This window comes from Euprymna scolopes, chromosome 30, assembly GCF_053919585.1.
Source record: "Euprymna scolopes isolate OS-2025 chromosome 30, ASM5391958v1, whole genome shotgun sequence".
Taxonomy (NCBI): Eukaryota; Metazoa; Mollusca; class Cephalopoda; order Sepiida; family Sepiolidae; genus Euprymna; species Euprymna scolopes.
Window position 1 is genome coordinate 21,816,679 of NC_136511.1, and position 12,438 is coordinate 21,829,116.

Here is a 12,438-nt window from a genome sequence, read left to right on the forward strand (position 1 = left end):
ACTTAGTGTTGTTTCTTTTTTATGGAACTCCTGCATTGCAACATTTCGGCAATGGAGACGAGTTATCGACCCCTTTATGAAACTCAAATATAAAGAAGTTTCTTCATAAATATTTCATGTTTTTTAAATTACTACATTGATGAATTAAAATTATATTTTGATACATTTTATACAACCTTAATGTGCCCCCCCCCCAAATACTAAAAGTAATCTATAAATGTTTTTAGCATATTTTTTTTCAATTATGAATCGAATCACTCATTAAAAAGAAATATTAAAACTTTAAAATTATAGTTCGATACATTTTTATACTTTAAAATTAAGTACTCCTTGTGCGTTGAGTCTTATAGTTCTAACCTAAATATTCAATGACCTCTCCCCTTGGTGCGGAAATACACTTTTTTTTATTTTGTAAACAAACGAACGTATTGTACTTATGGATGTTTGATACCGAAAGATATATGAACTTTAAAAAAATAATGTTACTTTTATTTCATTAAATTGTTAGGCGAAAGTGCAAAATAGTTCACCCCACCTCCATGTTAAGAATGGCTTTCTAAATAGTTATTATTTCAACGTTGTTTGTACTCTCGGGGTGTCAAACATGTATAAGTACCTATTTTAGTGAGTAAAAACTGAACTCTGTCATATTTGGTCAGTAAGCTGTTATTTATATTGGAATCAGTTTATAATCTTATGTCAGAAATATACTCAATGACCGATTGACCCCAGAAATGTCCCCAGAACGGTTTCAGACGCAACTGTGAGCATGAAACTGTGAGATGAATTGGTCATAAAACCTTTTCGCACGTATACGCGACAACACGTGTTATCTTTCACTTTAGTTTATGTGTCTGTTGAATTTGTTAATAAGGCAATAAAACTATTTTTGGTAATTTACAACATTGATACAGTTTAGCTTTGAGAATTTTGTGTTACTGTTCCCATTCCAGCTTTGGACTACTATTCTCATCTTGAGTATTCTTATTTACTTGCTTCCTCAAGAGGGCAAAGTTAGACACAAGGTCGTTTTTTTATGTGGGCAATATCCAGCTCTCCTACAATAGGAACTCTGGATCAGAACAAAAATTAAAATTGTCTCAGTCTGAAAGGATTTATTAATTCTTCATTGAACGGGGAGATAATAGGTGGAGTGTAGCATCAGAAGTGATACTACACTTTGTTAACGTATCAGTCGATGCAACCTCCGACAGAAATTCTGTGCAGATTCTCGAGTTCAACAGAAACATTCCAGAGTTCAATATTTATTCAATGATAGCAGTTTTGGATAAATAAGAAAAAATGGCAAAGCCCAACTTATCAACGATAAAATACATTCAATGATAAAATAAATTTAGAGTGCACCAAAATTGTTTTTTTTCTTTTATCAAAGATAAAAGCCAGTCGAGGATAAGTGTCAACCAGGGAGCTTTTAATTACACTAAACAAAGTGCATCTTTTCTGGATCATTTTTATTTTGTTTTGTTTTAGGGAAAAAAACTTATCCCCGTGTGTGTTTTATCCTTGATAACTAGCGATTCATTATGAAAAAAGAACCCAAAAATACAACTACAACTTGTCCAGAAAAGATGCATTTTGTTTAGTGTAATTGAAAACTTCAACATTAACCCTTATCCTCGAGTGTGTTTTATCCTTGATAAGTTGGGATTCATTAGTCCTAAGTACTCCATTTTGGGGAGCTAGATAGTCACCAGATTAAAAACCGACATTGTGTCTAACTTTGCCCTCGCGGGGTGCAATTATATAAGAACCTTTAGATAAAAAATGCTTCTAAACTAAGGTAATTGTAATTTTTTGTTCCGATCGAAAATGCCCCTTTTTGGGGAGCTGGATATTCCCCAGATTTAAAACCAACCTTGTGACTAACTTTGCCCTAGCGAGGTGCAATTAAATAAGAACCTTTAGATAAACTGAGGTAATTGTAATCTTTTGTTCCGATGAAAACTGCCCCTTTTGGGGGGGGGGACTGGATATTAAAAATCGACCTTGTGTCTAACTCTGCCCTCGTTGACGGCAAGAAAATAGGAACTTTTACCAAACCCAAAATGAGGTTAGAATTTGGGACCCCATAGCTTCAGTAGCACCTTTTGGTGCCATTTTTACCTAGTTATTAACTTGTGCCATTTTTACCGGTGCCAATTTTACCGGTGCCATTTTTACCGGTGCCATTTTTACCGGTGCCATTTTTACCGGTCCCATTTCTACCGGTGCCATTTTTACCGAGCACCGGCAAAATTATATTTGGAAATCAGGCTGTCCGATCCGTTAATAAGCAGTCTCTACACACGCATATATATATATATATATATATATATATATATATATATATATATATATATATATATATATATATATATATATATATATATACACAAAAGAGGCTTGGCAAAAACCCATCCATCATTAAAATGCTGTCCTTGTGTTCAGTTGACACCATTTAAAAAAAAAAACTGCGTAGTAAAATCAAAGTTCACATTGACCCTTAGCAATGAGGTCAGCGTGAAAATGACTATATCAGCCGGAAAGAAAGGAATAACTAGAATGTATTAATTAAAAAAAAATATGTTCCCTTGCTCCCATCAACTTGTATTCTTTTTTGCGTTTATTGACATTTATATTACAAACCCTTTTTAATTGGTGTTTATTTGTTCGGTTTTAATGTAGCGGGAGGGGGGCATCTACCGAAAATAAAAAAAAGATGTAGGGACCAAAAATAATAATTGTAGCATCTGAACAGGTACTACACTTTGAGTTATATATTTTTTGGTGCCCGGAAAACTCGTCCCGGGAAAACTCGTCTCGGGAAAACTCGTCTCGGGAAAACTCGTCTCCGGAAAACTGGTCCCCTTTCGCTAGGTAGGAAAACTGGTCCCTTATTGAATAAATACCGATTGAAAACACATTTTATGATTGTTCTTGAAGGAGATATTGCTTTTTAAAATAAACTATAGCCCCCCCCTAATATTTTTTAAAAATATTTTTACTTGTTTAATGTTTTCTTTTTTCTTTTTTTTTTTTTTAAATAAAATCGATTTTCTAAGTGTCCGTTTTCTACCTAACTGGCTAAGTTCTTAGTGGTTTCACTTATATTAAAGCGTTTATTATGTTCATACAAAGTTGATTACAAATTTTTTTTGTTCTTATTTTAACGATGTTTTTTTCGAGTCATAAAAACAATAATTAAAAACAAAACCAAAAAATTAAAAAACAGAGAGCGATTCGATTTTTCGTTACTTTTTTGTTTTGGTTTTTAATTATGATAGTTTGTTGTTATGTTTTTGTTTTCTGTCATACCAAATGCACTCATGTGTTATTTAAAATTATAATTTTATCAATTATCAACATTTATTGTCGTCCTGTCAAATTTTGCAAAAATTAACTAATAAATTAAAAGCAATATATTTTTTGGCGCGATAGATACCATGTGCTTACAATCTCTCGTTAACTAATTTTTAATTTTTAAAATTTTTACTTCAAAAATCTAAAATCAATCATTCAGAGAAAAAGTAATCACCAGATAAATTTATTAATCAATTTTATTGAAAACTCCGCTATCGTTTATCAAGGATCTTTTTAATTTCATTTTTGTTGGTTGTTTTTCGGAGGGAGATATAGTTTTACCCCCCCCCCCACTCGCTCTCCCTCTCTCTAAATTATATTTTAAAAAATATTAAAATTTATTATTTTCTATTTAAAACTAAATCTCCCTCAGTAATTTCTTTCATTTTCTATTTTTTAGCGATTATCAAGACCCCTAAGATGTGATTTACCGGACAATATTTCTCGTTCGGGTTTGTATTACTGTACACATAGATTCGAAAAAGTTGTCAAAAAAACAAATATATAACAAATAAATGTTATCAAAGGCAAGATAAATTACTTTTCTACCAAACTGGATATAATTTTCGTGTTTTTTATTTAATTTAACATGTTTATTCAGCTCAAAAAGCATACAGTGTTTACCGATGTATTGGAAAATTCAAAATAGCAGCCGACTCTCTCTATTTAACACGGTAAGTTCGGGAAAAGGTGTTATAAATAATAAACCAGACAAAATACTATTAAAAAACCACCGAATATATGTCAAGTTATGTCACGGTAACATATATTGAGCAAATTTCTAACAGTATTTTGTCTAGTTTATTATTTATAACACCTTTCCCCGAACTTACCGTGTTTAAGAGAGAGTCGGCCGCCATTTTGAATTTTCCAATACATCGGTAAACACTGCATGTTTTTCGAGCTGAATAAACATGTTAAATTGAATAAAAACACGAGAATTATATCCAGTTTGGTAGAAAAGTAACTTATCGGGTAACCCAACTTATCTTGCCTTTGATAACATTTATTTGTTATATATTTGTTTTTTTAACTACTTTTTCGAATCTATGTGTACAGTAATACAAACCCAAATTTTAATATTTTTTAAAATATAATTTAGAGAGGGGGGGTTAAAACTATATCTTCCTCCGAAAAACAACCAACAAAAATGAAATTAAAAAGATTCTTGATAAACGATAGCGGAGTTTTCAATAAAATTGATTAATAAATTTATCTAGTGATTACTTTTTCTCTGAATGATTGATTTTAGATTTTTGAAGTAAAAATTTTAAAAATTAAAAATTAGTTAACGAGAGATTGTAAGCACATGGCATCTATCGCGCCAAAAAATATTTCGCTTTTAATTTATTAGTTAATTTTTGCAAAATTTGACAGGACGACAATAAATGTTGATAATTGATAAAATTATAATTTTAAATAACGCATGAGTGCATTTGGTATGAGAGAAAACAAAAACATAACAACAAAAACTATCATAATTAAAAAACCAAAACAAAAAAGTAACGCTCCCAGTTTTTAATTTTTTGGTTTTGTTTTTTATTATTGTTTTTATGACTCCAAAAAACATCGTTAAAATAAGAAACAAAAAAATTGTAATTAACTTTGTATGAACATATTAAACGCTTTAATATAAGTGAAACTACTAAGAACTTAGCCAGTTAGGTAGAAAACGGGCAATCGATTTTATTTAAAAAAAAACAAAAAAAACATTAAACAAATAAAAATATTTTTTTTAAAATATTATTGGGGGGGCTATAGTCTATTTTAAAAAGCAATATCTCCTTCAAGAACGATCATAAAATGTGTTTTCAATCGATATTTATTCAATAAGGGACCAGTTTTCCTACCTAGCGAAAGGGGACGAGTTTTCCCGAGACGAGTTTTCCCGGGACGAGTTTTCCTAAATTCATATTTTTTATTTACTCTGAAAAGTTGAAAACAAAATACTAATAAAGGAGTTCTGAGGTATCCCGTCCATCTCGTGAAAGGCCTATCGCATCCAAAGTAATAGTGAGTTTTATTGCTCTAAAGAAAAAGGAATGTACATGAAGTATGATTCTCCCCCCCCCCTTTTTTTTACACGGAGGTCACCACTTATCAAGGCCCGGAAGCCACTCAGGGATAAGGGTTATTGCAAGTACAGTACGTTAGTGTGGAGATTTGATGAAGTGTTTACTTAAGGGGGCGTTTTATTAGGAATTTGTTAACGTTTGACTTGAAGACATCCAAGTTGTAGTCAGGTGAGAAGCAGGCATACGGAACAGAGTTCCACAGGCGTGCAGTTCTAAGAAAGAAGCTTTGTTCATGTGAATCCGCGTTTTGATTCAGGCACTCATAAAGAGTGAGGGAAATTTTTCACAGTGGATTCAGCTAGACGGGTGTTTTTCGGTGAAAGATTGGTAAAGGGGGACCAAAGATTGGAGTTCAGACGAGCACCTGCCATGGAAATAATGATAAAACAAGGATAGGCTCGCAACGTCTCTTCTGTGGGAGAGAGATTGCAGGGTAGAGAAAAGGGCATCCCCTACTAAGCCACGAAGGGAGGCACTTTACAATTAGAGGCTAGCTTACTTAAAGTTGGGTGCTCCCCATTGTCTAAGTTGGGTGCTCCCCATTATCTAAGTTCTGCGTTGCAGTCTTCTGCCCTTTTCTTCTTTTTTATCTCTTTTATCCGTTGGCTTCGTCGTTGCTGTTTCGCTCTTCCATTCCGATTCTAAAGAGCTTGTTCCCAGCTTTCTTTTTGTTGCCACTTTTTTCACCCTGGTTGTGGTTTTAAGGGCCGTAACTGGCCTTTCCCATTCTTAGCGGCGACCTTTCTCCAGATATAGTCTCTCTTCTCCTCTGTTTTTGCCTCCTCCGTCTTCTTGGGAAGCGGCACTTCTGTTGTCTTCCCCGCGGCATTCTTCTGAGAGCACGCTTTCGACATGTGACAGGGTTTCTGCCAATGCCAGCAGTGTGGTTTCTTACCGTCCACAGATAAGGACAGTGTCCAGCCTTAGTAATTGAGTTTGGCTGAGAACTCATTGAAGAATTGTCGATCCACTCAGAGCAAATCTTGTACTTTGCCGCTATGATGTTCCTTGCGCCCTTACTGGAGTTACGCTCTTCGCTTCCTCATATTGGGCTCCGATGACTTCAACTTGTTCCTCGCTTAAATTCGTGAAACTGTCAGTATCGTAATCGTTGTCCTTTTTTGTTTTTTGTTTTCTTTTTTTTCGACATATCTCCTATCGCCATGTTTGCTTCCTCTTCCTCCGTCGGCATGAGGATATCCCACATGGCCATGCTATGCATTACTATGTATTGTGCTGGTATTTTTATTTCCCCCAGCATTTCCAACATTCTTTCTTCCGGAACATCTGTTAGCCCCCTGCTCTTTATTTGCGAGGTCACCAGCCAGACCAATTTCTCCTGTATCCCCTCCATCGTTCCCTGAAGTAGTTTAATGGTTTTCAATTTTACATACTGCTGGTATTTGGTCTCTTGTAAAATTTTGGGGACTTCTTCATTTGATGACCGCGGTTAACCGCTTCTTCATCCTCTGTTTGCCTATCTTCTGTTTTGGGAACGAGCTATCCGCTCTTTGACACGTCTCCGTTTTCAGGTATCAGGGTATCCGTGCCTACGAGTGCTGGGCAATTTTTCGACAGTTGCTCAATACCAATTATTGTAGAGATCTACTCTTCCTGGACCTATTTTACTGCTATTGTTGAGGGTTATTAGTTGCTTAGCGAATTCTTGCCACTGTCTCATTTCTCTTAGCTATTTAGAAACCATTTTTCTCTACTTATTTCTACTAGACTAGACGCTGCTCTTTCTGGCTAAGTACTTCTCTCTCATCCTTCACAACGGGAACTCCTCCAGTGCGACCTCTACAACCCAGCTTGTCCCTGTTCTTTAAAGTTGGACGTTTTCTCCTCCTGAAGCTTAAATGGCAACAGGTGCTCCCAGAACATGTAAGCAATTTATAGTGACATACGGAGTACCCGGAATCTTTTTTCTGGGAACTCTGGCCAACCGTGGGGCACCACCCCGTCTGGAAACCCCCAAAACGGACAAGGACGAGACTGACGAAACGAACTGTAAGGACAAGACAATGACCCTCGGTATATAGTGCCCCAGAGGTTTGCAAACCCTACAACGGACAAAACGGACAGAATCGACGCAACAGACAGAATTGACACATTGAATGGTAAGGGCGCGTCGACGGCTCTCGGTAATGGGGTGCCACCGCTGTCGCTCCCCCGCCAACACACTCTACATCTGAGGAGTTCACCAAGGTGGAATAAAGAGAAGCCTGTAGCATCCAATTTATCCTGCGATTCGGAGACACGGAGACCTTTGCTTAAGAGGGGGCATGAGTCTCACCGTACTTTCCGGCTACTTCAGTCCTGCTGAGTACTCGACTATATGCAAAAGAATGGACTGAACAAACAGTTAATAGTGACCTAATCGACAAAACGTCATATACAAATAACAAAAACAAGTTCTCTAGAATCACAAAAAATAGGGTCGGTGCATGGAGCACAAACCCCTTGAACTTAATCAAAAATATAAAGGGAGATCGATACAATTCTGGGAGTACAATGCTAACAGCAGATCCAAGAACAGATCTTAACCAAAAGGCTGAGAGAGCAAAATGCAATTTTTATCCATCGGTATTTATTTCCTTCCCCAAAAAGCAAACACACGCAAAAGGGGCTATTATATAATATTATTATAATTGTCTCAGTATACAGGATTTCCTCTTTATTGACCAAAGACCTATAAACTTAAGTATAGCATAAGAACAGATACTGCACTTTGATCTTTGGCCAGACACCAAGAAGGAAAAAAGGCAACTCATGTGGCATGGATATGGGGTGGATGGGGTTGTGGTGCGTCAACTTGGTCCATTCCCTATAACTAGTTGCAGTTACTGCAATACCGCATTCACTCTATGAATTGATCTACTTAAAATTCCCAGATGAGGGGAACATTATTTGCAAGATTTACGTGATATATGAAGGATGATCGGCGGGGATAATGAGAGCCTTAAAACACCTTAAAATAAGCAAAATAACAATAATGAAAAAAATAAGATGTTGAGTGATGATTGTGTTAGTGAGGACCCACCTTAACTAGCAGTGGATATCAACCTCCTTCTACACGGGGAACGAGATAACCTCTTCTATCGCATTTGATTTTGATTGTATGTTTGTGTTTAAAATGCAAAATTAGATTTCGATAAAAGGGCGGCTCCACACCACCAGCGCCAAACACGCCACATTTCAAAAAACGAAGTCCCCACGACTAATCTAGCTACGGCTAAGAACGCTAGGAACACCATTCCTTCCTCTCTAGATCATAAAAAGATCTGCATTGTAGTCTACGGATGCTACATCCATGATTCCTGGACTTAGAAAAGGAGCTGACGTCCGTGTCATAGACCTTTGCGCACGCAAGGCCAGGAAGAGCAATGTCGCGCAGGATCAGTCGAGTATCGCCTCAATTTGCGCAGGAATGGTTCAAGCGTGAGGACGTACAGCAGGGGAGATACCAGTTAACCTTGACGTACACCACGAGAGATAAGGAAGCATCCTATTCCCCTAAATCACTGCCGTCGGCTGAGTATTCAATATGTAGACCCATCTGTGAAAGCTCGAACGCATCTTTTGAACCCATATTTGACTCTATTAGACTGATCTACATTGATCAGCGCAGCTTTGATGTCGTCTTATAAACCATCTATGATCGTGTGGACCAGATGAAAAATGTATTTTTATTGATCTCCCCTTTCACAGCGTAATTCTGATAAGATTCGACTAATCATTAGAACGAGCTGCGACCGGTTTGTAATTAACTAAGTGTATGAAAAGTTATGCGGCTAAATCATCAAGCCTCCCCTAACCCATATGTCTCCTTCTTCTTCAGTTAACCTGACCCGGCATTGATCCCGTATAAAACAAGTTGTACGACACATTTATCAGAATCGGAAAGAATATGTGGGACAACCTCAAGTACAGTAAATAAAGCAAACCATCGAGCCAAGAGATGAGTTAAGCTAGCTGTTTTTGTGCAGCATCTACATCACACTCTGTAACCCGACCGTCAAAGCTAACCACTCGAGCGGTCTCCTGGCGACCCGAGCTAGACACATCGTCGCCAAACTCCTGAGTCTGGAAAGCTGAGAGAAAATCTTAAGTTTTATTACTTTATTTAAACAAATCCTTTTATAGGTAAACTACGCTGGGTTAGTTCTAAAAAAACTATCTCAAATATGTTTTTTTTTTAAAGATAAATTGATCAAGTATTTTTTAAATATATAAATTGATGAAATATTTTTTTGTAGTGTATAAATTGATCAAGTAATTCTTTCACATTAGAAACACATATGTGCTTTTTATTGCATGAAAATAAAACGTAAATACTAGAGGTAGGGAGTACTGGGTCGAAAAAAGGTCACATCTTCAAAATCTGGTGAGGACCCTCTCAAATCAAAATATAAGGTGTATCTAGGTCAAAATCGAAAAAAAATTTGAAAAAAAATTTTTTTTCATCTGTTGGCGGCATTTTTTAGATCTGGGGCTGGTTTTTCAAGAAATATGTGTCCGAAATGTCAATATGAGTGATTTCAAGGCATAATTTTGCTTCTTGTGTATCTCCAATGCCCATTAATGGATATAAATAGTTTCAAATGACACAGGGTCATGTATTTAAACAGGTTTTGTGGTATTCTTGGTCGATTTCGGTCAAAAAATTGCCAAAATTGGCCATAAAGTGGCCGAAAAACAGGCAAAAATCACAAAAAACATCTTGGGTCACATAAATTATCCTCGTCCACCTTTATAAAGGTATATATTGCTGTAGATACCTAAAATAGACATTGGAGTATGATTATATACAGGTCTCAGATCTTTTTGGGCCTTTTTTGAAGAGAAATAGACCAAATTTTGACCCAAAATTGCCAAAAATAGGACGAAATTTCCAAAATCCTGTTCTCGGTCACTTAATCGATCCTTGTTCATTCCCAATGGATATGAATGACTTCAGACACACATATAAGGCAGAGAACCATGATTATTGACAGGTCTTGGGGTCTTTAAGGGCAATTTTAGGGGTGAATTTGGGCAAATTGGACCTAAAATTGCTGAAAATAGGCCGAAATCGACATAATCCCATCCTTTTATGATTTCCAAGTGCTTAACAGACTTAACAAAAGTGACTCAGATATACACTACAAGCACTACAATAATCCATCAAACTTGGCTGCAATCTCTTTGTGGTTGTGCAGTGTGAATTGCATGGTTCGGTCCGAAAGAACATCCCAGTCTCCGTTGATTTCGCATTCAACAATTTGATCTGCATCGATAGTTTGCTTATCATCTGGGTTTGATCTATCTAAAGCTTCAACAGTATGCGCTTTACAAAGAGTGTGAAGGGGAACGTGCTCCGAATTCAACTCACGAGCAATTTCAAATTCTATTTTCAAGTTTTTTTCAACTGAATCAGTCATGATGATTTTCACTTTTTCCCACAAGTCTTTAGCCGTAACTGAGATGTTAGGATCTTCTGGTATCACCAAAACTGCTAGACGACGGAATGTCTCGACAAGCAGCTTCACTATTTGCTTTCTATCCTCGTAGGCAAAGAACAGGGGACGGAGCGAGAACCTCTTTTTTCCAGAGAAATTGAATATAATGGCTGGCCATTCACCATCAATTTTACATCGTGATGTTGTGTCATAATGTAAGTGTCACTTCAAATTGTCGGAGTTGTTATAAAGAAAGTTGGCAGCAGCAGATTCGGCTTGAATTGCCATTATTTGTTTGTAATCAGTTATTGTTCTTGGTGCTGGCAAAACATTCTTATAACCTTCCCAATCTGATTTGGAATGGGGCATGGGTTTTCGATTTAACTTGGCCTTCTTTTTACATGGTGCTTCATCATCTTCAATTATTTCATCACTCACTTCTGGGGGAGTTGAAGACGTGCAAGGAGAAGGATTAGCTTTGTCTGCCTCTTCCTTGTTCAAATAAAAATCATGTCCATACAGAATTTCGCAAACTATTTGAACAGCTAGAATAGCTTTTTTCACTGAGATTCCACACTTCACACTGACTTCCACACAAACTTTTTTGATGGCTTCAGTGCAGTTTCGAATCTTAAGAATCTCTGGCTGGGGTATGAAAGCCTGGTCTGTTTGTGACGCAGCGTCAGCGCAATCTACAAGAACTCGAACCAGACCTGAACGAGTCATGTTAACTCCTTCTTGACTGTTCTTTTCACTACCTACTGTAGTACTGTTGAGTGTCTCAACCACCTCATCCATGATGTATGAAAGTTCATCCTCCATCATTTCTACCTCAGTTGCTTCTTTTTGTCGCATGTCCTCCATCTCTTTTTCAAACTCCTCGTCTACTTGTGTCAAGTCGATTCCCCAATTTCGATTCATTTTCAACTGATCATAGTAGAATGTCTTTTCCGCTGGAGCAAACTTCTCAGGATCTACCGCCATGCCTTTGATGTTGAAGAGTTCGGAATGTTCCTTCTTAAACTCCATCTCTGCACGTCTTTTCTTCTTCTTGCTGGTTGTAACAGCATTGTAGTATGACTGCAAAGATTTGCGAATCTTCTTCTTCACCGATTTCGCAGACAGAACATTAGATGCGGAGAACGCCTTCGACCAGGTTATCATTAATCCCTTGGCGCAATCTGACACAGCTTGTTTTCTGAGTCTAGTCTCTTTCTCTTCAGTTGGTTGTCCAGATGGTGCGACTTCAAGAATTTTAGCAATGCCTTCATATTCTGAAGGAAGAACATCACCAAAAGAGAAAGTTGTGGACTGCTCTGCAACACTACTCATTCTACCGGCTGACTCTTCAATACAATCCTGAAAGAGAAATATAACGGTGTCAGGATATTCAAAATGGACCCAAATAAAAATATGAATGGACCCAAGGAGAAGGAGATTTCCACTGTGTGCTATGATTATGATAAAAATAACATAGCAAGGAGACTCTACATTTCAGAGTCTCATTTTGAACTGACCAAATAAACAAAACAACTCCTTTCTCAGATAACACTGCAATGTTA